General features: G+C 36.7%; 1 protein-coding gene across 12 annotated transcripts in view; it reads right to left on the bottom strand.

Moving 5' to 3' along the window:
* Positions 1-2,471: 2,471 nt before the first annotated feature.
* Positions 2,472-11,469, bottom strand: part of LOC138693817 (DNA mismatch repair protein Mlh1-like) — a 94,819-nt gene continuing 85,821 nt past the window's right edge. For 4 of the 12 annotated variants that reach the window (XR_011330490.1, XR_011330493.1, XR_011330494.1 and 1 more), the window contains 2 exons: positions 7,563-7,772; positions 2,484-3,905 (listed from right to left, as the gene is read on the bottom strand). The gene's annotated coding sequence lies outside the window, so the exon portion shown is untranslated. Of the gene's footprint in view, positions 3,906-7,562; positions 7,773-11,469 lie in introns of all 12 variants that reach the window. The other 8 variants (XR_011330492.1, XM_069817630.1, XM_069817629.1 and 5 more) reach the window with 6 other exon arrangements.

Genomic DNA, 11,469 nt, shown 5'->3' with positions numbered 1-11,469 from the left:
TCAGTACTGATAATGAACGTGGTGTATGTACAGCAATGTCAGTAGTATAAAAACAGACTCTTCGGTTTTAGTGAACCTCGGATATAGTGAACGAAATATGCTGGTCCGCAGAGGTTCACTATAACCGAAGTTGACTGTATATACCGGGGGGGGGGGGGGCGGCATTTCGAATCTACTATAACGGGCAATTTAATCGGCATTTTAAACCACTATTCAGCTTTTTTTTTTTTATAATAGAGTAAGTTGGAAAGGAATGAGTTATCCCTTATTAGTGCATATCTACATTTAAATTATTGACATAATCCTTTAAAATATATTATCTTGTGAACTCAGCTGAGCCTTTTCCATGCATGCTCAAATCTGTTTTTTTGAGACTTACAAAACTCCAGCCAGCCATTTTTTTTTTTTTTGGGACCACTGTACGAGAATGACTGCTCTCCAACATCCTTTTACTCGACTTTCTATTTCCTGATCATAGTAAGTCGTGAGGTTCTGTTGTCATACTTCTATTCAAATATAACAAGCTATAAATTACGAACACTCACTCCATTTGAAATTAAGTTAAGCAACAGGTCTTACAACATATGGAATGATGATAAGACACCAAATTTCTAATTATGTTGTACAGTAAAAAAAAGTTGTTCAAAATACAGCATAAAATTGGGTTATTGGCAGAAATGAAATTACAGTATGATACTGCATACAATAGTACTATCATTATGGTACGTGGTACATTGTGTCATATGATGGTACAGTTGGCATCACTGAGACTGACAGCAAACGAGCACTTTCTACAGTGCTTACAAAGAGAGAACTCAAATTTATGGAAAATTGTGATCTCACGGGGAACTGCAGATAGTACTGAACTTCAATACAGAATTAATTTCACTCTTCATACAAATGTTAATCACAACAGTTCAAACAATGGAAAGATTTAGATAATACACAGAAATTGTTGTTGTTGTTGTTGTTTTCTAATGCCAGGCGTTTGATAATAAAGTCATTTGACCTCTTGCACTCCAATATTTTTCAAAGATATTATCATGGCCAGCCACTGAAGCACAGATTTTGAGGTGTTCCGAATCCATTTCTTGGTTTGAGTTGCACAATGGGCAATACTCATTTCATATAATACACAGAAATTGAATTTGTCTTTACAGTATTGACTATGATATATTACTGGATACGTGAAACTAATAACTTTGAGAAAACAATTAGGTATGATGATTGCTCAACAATTCCAACACAGCCTAGAACATTACACCACTATCAACAACAAACCAACAACAGCAATATATACAGATGGATCCAAAACTAAGCAGGGGACAGCAGCCGCCTTTTTCAACCAGCCAACAATTTAATGTTCTGGATAATTGGTCTGTTTACTCCACTGAAATCCTCGCAATAACCACAATATTATTACTTGTTCCGATTCGATCAATATAGACAACATTCACAACTCTACAAGAACAGGATGGTTGCCAATATCTATTACACAAACGAGAAAAATAACAATAACATCGATCTATTATGGAACCTCAGACATGTCAAAATCCCAGGCAACGAACAGGCAGATCAACTTGCAAAATCAGCAACGTTGTTTATATCCACGTCCTATCCCATGACATTATATCAAAATTAATTAGGAACTTAAACAATAATGAGAGAATGGGACTCAACCTGACCCAAAATGGGATGTAAAGAAATGCAAACCGTGGCCTTATGCTCTGAGGTATTCTACATAGGTCATTCAGTGGCAACATTTGAATTAACAACAAAGAAAATATTTTTGGAACAGTCACAATGTTGCAGTGCTCAGAAGCAATCTCCTTCAACATGAAGAGCCCACCTCAGGGAGACGACGGATGCCATCCAGAACTAATCTTCGAACAGACTGCGCTAGTCCTAAAGCGAACCTCTAAGTGGGAATTTCATTTCCGCGAAAAGTTGAAAATTACATGGGCTCATATCTGGGGAGTATGGAGGATGCTCCAGAATTTCCCAGTTCCATCTGCGAAGTAAATTAACCACAGGGGCAGCTATGTGAGAGCGAGCACCATCATGTAGCACAATAGGATGAGAATTCAGGAGATTTGGACGTTACGGTGCACCGCTGGTTGTAAATGGTGTTCCAGAAAGTAACTGTACTATGCACCATTCACACGATGACACAAACTGAATGAATGAGAAAGATTCTGACAAAATCATAACCAACAACGGTGTTCTTCCAGCATTCACTTGCCAATTACGGTCTGCCAGTCCACGTTTTTGATGAACATCTTCCCTCCTGCTGCGAAATGCATGCGCCCACCTAGCCAGGTTACGATATGGTGAAGTCTCTCTACCACAAGCTTCCAGTAATGCTGTATGGCATTGTCGAGCATTCCTGCCTCTTGCAATCTGAATTTCAATGAAGCATCTTTGTTCGTATTTGCTAAATATTTCAGAGCGCTACATATAACAGTCTACAAATTAAACTCACTACAAATATCTCATAAATGAGATTATTGTCTTCAAACTCACAGATAACACACATCAGATGTTTCTCTTTCACATTGTTATCAGCTTACGTTATTTACCGCTGATAGTGCCACATACAAACATTGTTGCCACTAATTTTTTAATGACCCTGTAGAAAGCAAACAGTAACGTATCACAACTTAAAACTAAAGCAAGCTCAGACCTTGGTTTATTTAAACAAAATTGGAGTGACAGACACGGCAAACTGTATATGTGGTAAAAATGGAATCGCAAACCATACTTCATTTGAATGTCCCCTACATAAAATAAAAACAGACCAGTTCATAACTCACATCTATTAAACCCTTGGGATCTAAAGTCCCTACTCAATCAAAACGCAAGTATTAAACAACATCCAATAAGGTGTAAAATGAAAATCTAACATCCGGCATGTTAGTACTACTGCATTCATCAAGTGACAAACATAGTGCTTAATTATGAAGACCCAGACATTAAAGTTAGTCGGATCTTCAGCTGGCAGGACGTCAATAAATAAACTGAAGTGAAGTGAAGTGAACTTTTTCTACATGTCTCACGGTATCCATAATGCTGTTGCACAGCTGTATTCACGTGAGTGACTGCCAAAAGGGCTGTAGTAGCCCTCTAATAGCTAACCTGCCTATCATAAGAACCGTTCTTTTTGTTCACACAGCTCTGAGCATAACACAGGTTGAGACACAGCACACGGCTCTACTGAGAAGAAAGTGCAAGGAATAATTTTCCAATAATGCATGAATACAAAAACTTCTAATATAAATAAAGCTTTGTATCAATGTGCTTCAACAAATGTCTCGCATTGCTTATATGGACGCTTCACCCCTGGTATTGCGAAAATTAAGAATATGAGCATCTTATTATTAGTTTCGCGAATTTACACACACAATTACAAGCACACCAGGACACATACACACAAAAAAAAAGAAAGTGTAATTTTTAATTAACTATTTAAGAAAGCTGCATCAACCGCAGAATTGAAGAAATGGCATAAAATCTTAATTTTCGGAATGAAAGCATTTGTAAAAATGTAGCCATGGTATTATTGACAGTATCATTATTTACAGGAAATTCCAGCCAAGACGAAGCATTTACTAATCAAATAAATACTTTCTAAATACACCACTATCTAAGAATCTAATTACACTTTACATTCAAATGTATAACTGTTCAACATGTAATATTCTATCTTTTTCTATAACATTCCTAACTCAAATACGTAATACCTTGCACCACAATTAAAAATGACGGGCTATAAATAGCAATTAGGCACCTGAGGGTAATTCTCACAGAGAATAAAAATAAATGGCAGCACTGCAACATATTCCAGGTTCACTGTACTCCTGTGTTACAGCTTCAGTCCTTTGATGTCATCTCTTCTGAAATCAGTCCTAAAAAAGAAGAGTAGAAAATCTTTAATGTTACAAATGTGTCTGTAAATGATTTTTCCAATGGAATAATTTATTATTGGGAACTACCTCGAGATAAACTTATGAAATACATCAGATATGAAAGGGTAACTCAAAATAAGTTTTGTTGACATATTAGAGTTAGTTTTTTTAATGTGAACATCGTTAAGTACAGTAGAACCCTGTTTATCTGAACTTTGGTTAACAGAAATCCAGGTTAACCGAGACTTTTTTTTTTTAGTTCAATGTAGAGGAAGATTTATTTGTCTTACGATTAGAGAAAATCTCGGAAAAAACCCAACCAGGTAATCAGCCCAAGTAGGAATCGAACCTGTGCCTGAACACAATTCTGGATTGGTAGGCAAGTGCCTTAGCCGATGAGCTATGCTGGTGACGGGGCCCTCTAAAAGAAACACTTTCACTCATCTCTCACTCTTAAAGAAGGTTGCTCACTAGTTGACAATGCCTTAGAGGTGAAATGCGTTGCTTCAATTGTGTAGGATTACTAGCTTCGCAGAAAACATTAATCAGTAAAATAACAATGTGGATTCTTCATCTGCAGTTCCAAGCATTACAGTGTATGGTACATCTTCTATTGAAATTTCGAGTAAAGGAAATGTGTAGAGACTACAGTTAAAGAAAAACATGAGGCTGTGAGAAGAATGAAAAAATGGTGAAATCCTCTGATACAGACTGCGTTACATTTTGTAGAGGAAACATCACCAGAAGAAGTTTTACTAATAAAGCAGCGGAGGGACAAGAAACATTGCGAAATTAAAACTCATCCCAAAATATCTGATTACTTTAAGTAGATCTTGTTATTGTAAGATGTAAGTGATCAATTTTTATAGTATCTGGATAACATAGAGACATTTTTAATCATAATTTTTTTTCTTCATAGAAAAGTGGAATTTTTGGAATTTACAGTTTATCTGAAAAACTGCTTATCCGAAATCACCTCTGCCCCCATTGTTTCGGATAAACGGGGTTCTACTGTAACCCACATCTCATCATACTGATATTCAATTTCTTGCTAACCACTGCAGAATATTTCATAATCAATTTTAATCCATGTATCTTTAACCTCCTGAGTCCTGAGACATTTGTTGTATTATTTTAAAGTTCAATATAATTCTACACTTCAAAAAAAAGTCATTGACATGAGGAAAAATTCTGCAAGTTACAGTTAGGGCACAAATGCAGGTATATTATACTGTACTTCGGGTCTCTACACATACATCTTATTTCATTTCATTTTTTTTATTTCATTTATTATATTCCATAGATCTTACATTAGCAATGAAGCTTTAAGATGTGGAACAAGTCAAAATTTTACAAGATTACAATTACAATTTTTATAATTTTGCAATTTTCTACAATTTTTTGGCGAGATGTAGTGAGACCCGAGAATTCGCCAAAAGATTACCTGGCATTTGCCTTATGGTCGGGGAAAACCTCGGAAAAAACCCAACAAGGTAATCAGACAAAACGGGGATGAAATGATGTGAGGCCGAGGACTCGCCATAGACCATCCGGCATCAGTCCCACAGCTGGGGAAAACCAATCAGACACCACACGGGGGATCCGACCCAAGCCCGAGCGCAGCTTCGGATCAGCAGGACTGAGCTGCATGTATGAAATATAGTACAGGACTCAGAAGGTTATTTTGTATCTTCAATGTTGTTGACATACACATTCTTTCACTAAATCCCATTTTGAGAGAAATTCAGTGGCTTCACAACAGGAGATTTCATACAGCCTGTACACTCAATGTAATACCTGTTCTTTGGTATGTCATGAGATGGCACATCAAAGATATTTCTGAGAGCTTCACATAAATGACTTTATTATGTTTTTCACTTATGAGTGGTTTACTGGTGTGTTTGTATTTACTTACACAACCCTCACTACAAAACTCTCATACCAAGTACAAATTGATGGTTTGCTACTTTCGTCTAAACCCTCACAGCATTGTGGCAAGAGGTTTTCTCTCATCAGAACACACAAATTGCTTTCTCTGGCCTGATGCTATTTTGGTATAACCAAAAAATGAAGAAAAACCTTGCAATCGAGTGACAAATGCTAATTTTGAGAGTTCTTTCATATTTTTCATATACAGTCGACTTTCGATAATTCGCAATAATTAGTGCATGAACTTCTGTGAAATATCAGAAATCGCGAATTATCCTCAAAATTTTTTATTATTGTCTGAAATCCAGTAAATGTTACTCTGACAGGCTCAGTTACTAAAATACGCTTCAAAATGAAGTGCAAAATGTGAAACAGTGCAAAACACTTTGAAACATTGTAACTTGGGCTCGGAAGTTGATGACTTAAAAATTACAGAAAAATGGCCTATAAAATGACACTATATTTCTGAAAATATGACATTAAAGTTTAGAAAAATGACCATGATTATAACGATAAAATATAAAAAAAATAGTATACTTTCATCTATGGAAAATACATTGTCACCAAAGTCAGTCACTAACTGTAGCAAAAAAACTTTGCTTTATTTTACTTTCTGAATTTTTACTCTTCACTTGTGAGATACAATATGCTGACTGTGAGCACTGTGGCTGCAGTATTTGTTCTATTTTGTTGAATGGGGGAAGCACGTAACACACGTGATCCGAGTCCAGGCTTATGAAACCATAAGGAAAATTCCTGTAAGATGCAAATAATTGCATGAGCAAGCTGCAGTAGGTTCTTGAATTTAGACTACAACTACAGCGTAAAAAAAATCCGTTCATAAGGAGAAAAGGGCAAAAATGCAACAAAAAGTGGAACATTTCCTAAAAATGACCAATAGACAATAAAAGACCGAAAAATAAAACTAGGCTATATTGGTTCGTGTTGAAGTGAACGGGTTTGTATTGCATTCTGCATTGTCTGTGATGTCTCAGAAAGAAAGATGATATTTCAGCAACTTCCGAGCCCTAATTGTAACTATACAGCACTGCAGTGTGACAGAATCTTAAAACAAGAAGTACAGGTTTTACAAAATATCATAAGACACCTTCGCTTAACAAAAATACTGTAGTCTTTTTTTTAGTGGATTGTTCATTTTTTATGATTTTAGATCGAAAATTTCTTGAGAAGGAGGAAGAAAGCATAAACGAAGTAAAAACGGAAATGACGTGTTTGCTCCTCTCCCTCCCACATTAGCCGCATGTGAATTATAAGGAGTCGACTACCCAGACGCATATATTAAGAAGTTTAAGAAGAATTAAGAATTAGCCATGAAATCTCGTGAAGGGCAAGGGTCTCCTGACTATGCAGGTTGGCTTGTTAGCGACTCCGGGAATGATGGTCACTTTTGTAATGTAATAGTTTGGGATGCTGTCTGCATTAACACTGACCTGTTCACTAGTTACTGTTTGGAATGTAATTGATGGTATTCGGAAAGTTATAAATTTTGATTGCTTTTTATATGTTAAATTAGATAGATATAGATTTATTCAACAATTACACATATATATATTACCAATAAAGAATTTACCCTTAAATCCAGTGCATGGGTCTTTTGACCATACACTTCACTATTAACAAGCATGAATACTGGTAGAAATTCAACAAGCAATCCTTATTTATGACAAAAATATCAGAATAAAAAGAACTCTGCCTCAATTGACTTACCTAAGAGCCATTATCTGACGAATTTCAGTAGGAATGAGTCTCCAAGTGAGAGGTCCAGAATTATTACCCCAATATCTGATATTTCAGTTACCCTCTCCAGGTTGAGAATAGTTGTCAGACGGGCAAACTTGTCACGTATAGACCACAATTAGTGCTTGTGAGGTAACTCACCAGTGCACAAGCTTCCTTATCAAACACAAGACCTCCCAACTGCAACATTACAAAATATTCAGAATCCTTTATTTCACTAACTTGTCATCTGCAAACTTAATATGGCTGCAAATTTCAAACCATTCAATTATAGAATAAAAATGACATGACACTTCTGCATACAAAATAATCTTATAAGTGTGAGATTTTAAGCTTTCATGGTAATTGTCTTCAAAGCAGACATATGGGTATTTCACTATGTACTGAAACTTGGACCAGTTTCTTGGGGTAGCCAGACATAACAGGTGATCCTTCAAGTCGTACTAAATGCCCTGAAGATGCACTTCGAAACATTGAAGACATATGGTGGGATACCCAAAGTCTGCTTCTACTTTTAAAGAGCATTAATACATAATAATCAGTCTGTGTGCATCGAACTCGCCCTGTTGAACGTGGATTTCAATACAACTTTCTCCATGTGACTAGTGACCTCACAGTTAGAATCCTGACTAATGTATCATAATTGCTTGTAGTTGAAGATCCTTTAAAAATTCCTAACAACCCATCTAAGTTCATTATGAGGTTTTGAACAAATGGTTCATTGGCTTCATAACTAGCAAAGTCCTCCTGAAACTTAACTGTAGTCCTCATCTCATACATAACATAAAATTTATTCTCACACAAATCAATGTCGTCAGTGACTATTATACTTACCATTAGGTCCAAGGATTGTGGTTTGAAATGCAGCTAGACTAGACGGCATTTCAGCTGCTATATGTGCCATAGCACTTCTGGTATGTGACGTCACAAGCTTGTACAGTAGAACCAATTGGAATTAGTGTATAACAAGTACTTCCCAAGTTTGTTTCTTCACGTGTGAATGCTTCAATACATTGAATAACTAAAACTAACATTTACTCTGTGTGTGTGTGTGTGTGTGTGTGTGTGTGTGTGTGTGTGCGTGCGTGCGTGCGTGTGTGTGTGTGTGTGTGTGTGCGTGTGTGTGTGTGTGCGTGTGTGTGTGTGTGTGTTTTTTTTAAATTGAAGAAGAGATTGTAAAAAGAAAAGTATTGCACAAGTAGGCATGGAAAAGAGTGTTTAAGGCGTATAATTATTTTAAAAATATTGACGAGCAGAACACTGCCGGCCATCTTGATGCTGGCTGCAATGTTGCCAATGCGCAACGAACGACTGCAGAAGCATGCGGTGTGGGATTGAGAACCGTGCAAAGAATAGGCCTATTGTTAGTGAAGAAAAGAGGGTTTGTTTGGTGTCATGCTTACAGTAATCAAAGGCTAAGGTCGTTATTGTCTTTTGATAATTTAAATTCTCTCCTGCGCTATTTGTATTGCACGTGTGCATGAAGTACGATGTGGCAATGTTCTACGCTGCATTGCTCTCTCTGTCTCTCTCGACGCAACTTCTGAATTGCCGTTGACTCTAGGGGCAATAGATTTTTAATGGCGATATAAATCCTTAGGAAATGAAGCTGGGGACTCCGTTTAATAAATTTATTACATGTAGAAAAGCTTTGTTCTTTAATAACAAAGCTTCAGACAAAATCTACAATCTGTGCCACATATAAAAAACAACCCTGCCCATCATTATCTCCAGCTACCATGTCAATGGGGTAATGAATTCTACTGTTGAAGACTCCAATCTTGGAACTTGCGGGATGATGAAGCGAGGCTAAGCGGGGAATAAAAAACAACAGATAACATGCTGAAGCTTGTGTACTATCATTGCACTGTTCAATATTACAAGACATTCTGAAAATAATTTCACCCATCGTGGACTGGAGATCGATATAGCTGGTGCAAATATATGAATTCCGGAGCAAGGGACATTCAGTTTTTTATATAAACGAGACCTGGGTGAAGAGCAATATGATATTTCGAAAATGTTGGCAAAATGAGAGTGTAAATGTCCACACGAATGTAAACTCTGAACGTGGTACAGTAGGAAGAATTAATGGGTTCCTTCCTAATGCAGAACTTATATGTAAAGCCGGGAGATTACCACGGTCAGATAAACGCCGAAAATTTTGAAAGATGAGTAATACAAAAATTGATATTCAATCTTCCTCCTCAATCAGTTACTGTGCTCCGTATCACTGTCTCCAGATCGACAAACCGCCATCTGTATATGCAGTAAAGACAGACATGATCTCTTGGCTTCGCAAGAAAGAAGTGAACTGTGATGAAAGTATGAGAAAGAACGACCTCTATAACCTTATTCTATCTCTGAAGCTAAAGCAAAAAAATTACAAAGTTGACAACATTTTGGAACAACATAACCACAAAGTTCTTAGATTGCCGCCTTACATCTGCGAGTTGATTCCAATTGAATTGGCTTGAACTAAAGTGAAACGTATTGTCAGGGACAATAATGTCATGGGTAGGGCCCGGATAATTATGTAATTACATGTTTTTTCCTATCAACATTAAGATACGAGATTTGTGATATGTTGGAGTTTCATGCCAATTAGAGCCTAAAAACGTAAACTTGAAAGTACATATTTTTACATATTTTGCTCTTTAGTACATATTCTTACATATTTTGCTCTTTACATATTTTTACATATTTATTAATATTTCCATGCTTAATTGCAATTTTATTCGTTATTACATGCCTGTATATCTTACAAGTGTATGACCTTGCGTGAGAAGGTCAAAAAGGTTTTCTGTCTTGAATCTCTCTGCCTGTCCGTCGATCACGTGATGCGCACCTTGTCACTGCATGTCCAAGCCATGCCAGGTCACTGATTGAAGCGCCAATTAGTCGCAGTTAGCTGGCGTGTGTAGATTGAACAATAACTTTGTGTTGTATGACTTCAGCATTTAATTCTTTTTTAATTTCAAGTTAAATGTTCCACTAAAAGATGCCGAAGGAAAAAATCTCACTCTGTGTAAAGTTAAAGCATTACACAGAGGAATTTGACAATTTATCCACAGATGGAAAGGTACTTTTTTGCCTTGTTTGTGAGAAGAATGTGCCCTGTTCTCAACGTTTTCAAGTCCTAGAACACTTATCCACGTCACATCATCGGGCCCATGCTTCGAAACCAAAAGCAGTTCTTACTCACTGAACCTCAACTCAGAAACGCCCAGAACCTCAGAAATCTCAGTTTGCAAGTGATCTGCGTTGTGCTATGGTTTGTGCTGATATCCCTATTTGGAAGTTAAAAAATCCAGCGCTGTGCGAGTTTCTTGAGAAATACACACGTGAAACTGTGCCAGATTAATCTACAATCAGAAAGAACTGTGCACCTGACTTATATATGGAAACAATCAACTCTATTCATTTGGAAATTGGTTGTGATGATCTCATTTGGATTTCAATTGACGAGGCAACTGATGTATAGGAATGATATATTGGAAATGTTATATTGGGCGTGTTGAAAGATAATGAAGCGAGTAAGCTTGTGTTGTTAACTTGTGAGGTGTTATCAAATGCAATCATAAATATATTGCTAAATTATTTAATGATGCAATGGGGCTTTTGTGGCCCGATGGGGTGAAACACAGTAATGTCTTCCTTCTTGTGACTGATGCAGCACCATGTGCAAAGCTGCCACAGCTTTCCAAGTTTTATATCCTAAAATGTTACATCTCGCATGTCTTGTGCATGCATTCCATCGCATAGCAGAACTGGTTCCATCTCAATTTTCTAAAGATGACACACTAATTTCGAATACAAATAAAGTATTTTTAAAGGCTTACAACAGAGTTGACAAATTCGAAGAACTGTTTCCTGA

Source organism: Periplaneta americana, unplaced genomic scaffold (assembly GCF_040183065.1).
Source record: "Periplaneta americana isolate PAMFEO1 unplaced genomic scaffold, P.americana_PAMFEO1_priV1 scaffold_22, whole genome shotgun sequence".
NCBI lineage: Eukaryota > Metazoa > Arthropoda > Insecta > Blattodea > Blattidae > Periplaneta > Periplaneta americana.
Note: the sequence above shows the minus strand (reverse complement) of the source record. Positions and strands in the feature narration are given on the sequence as shown.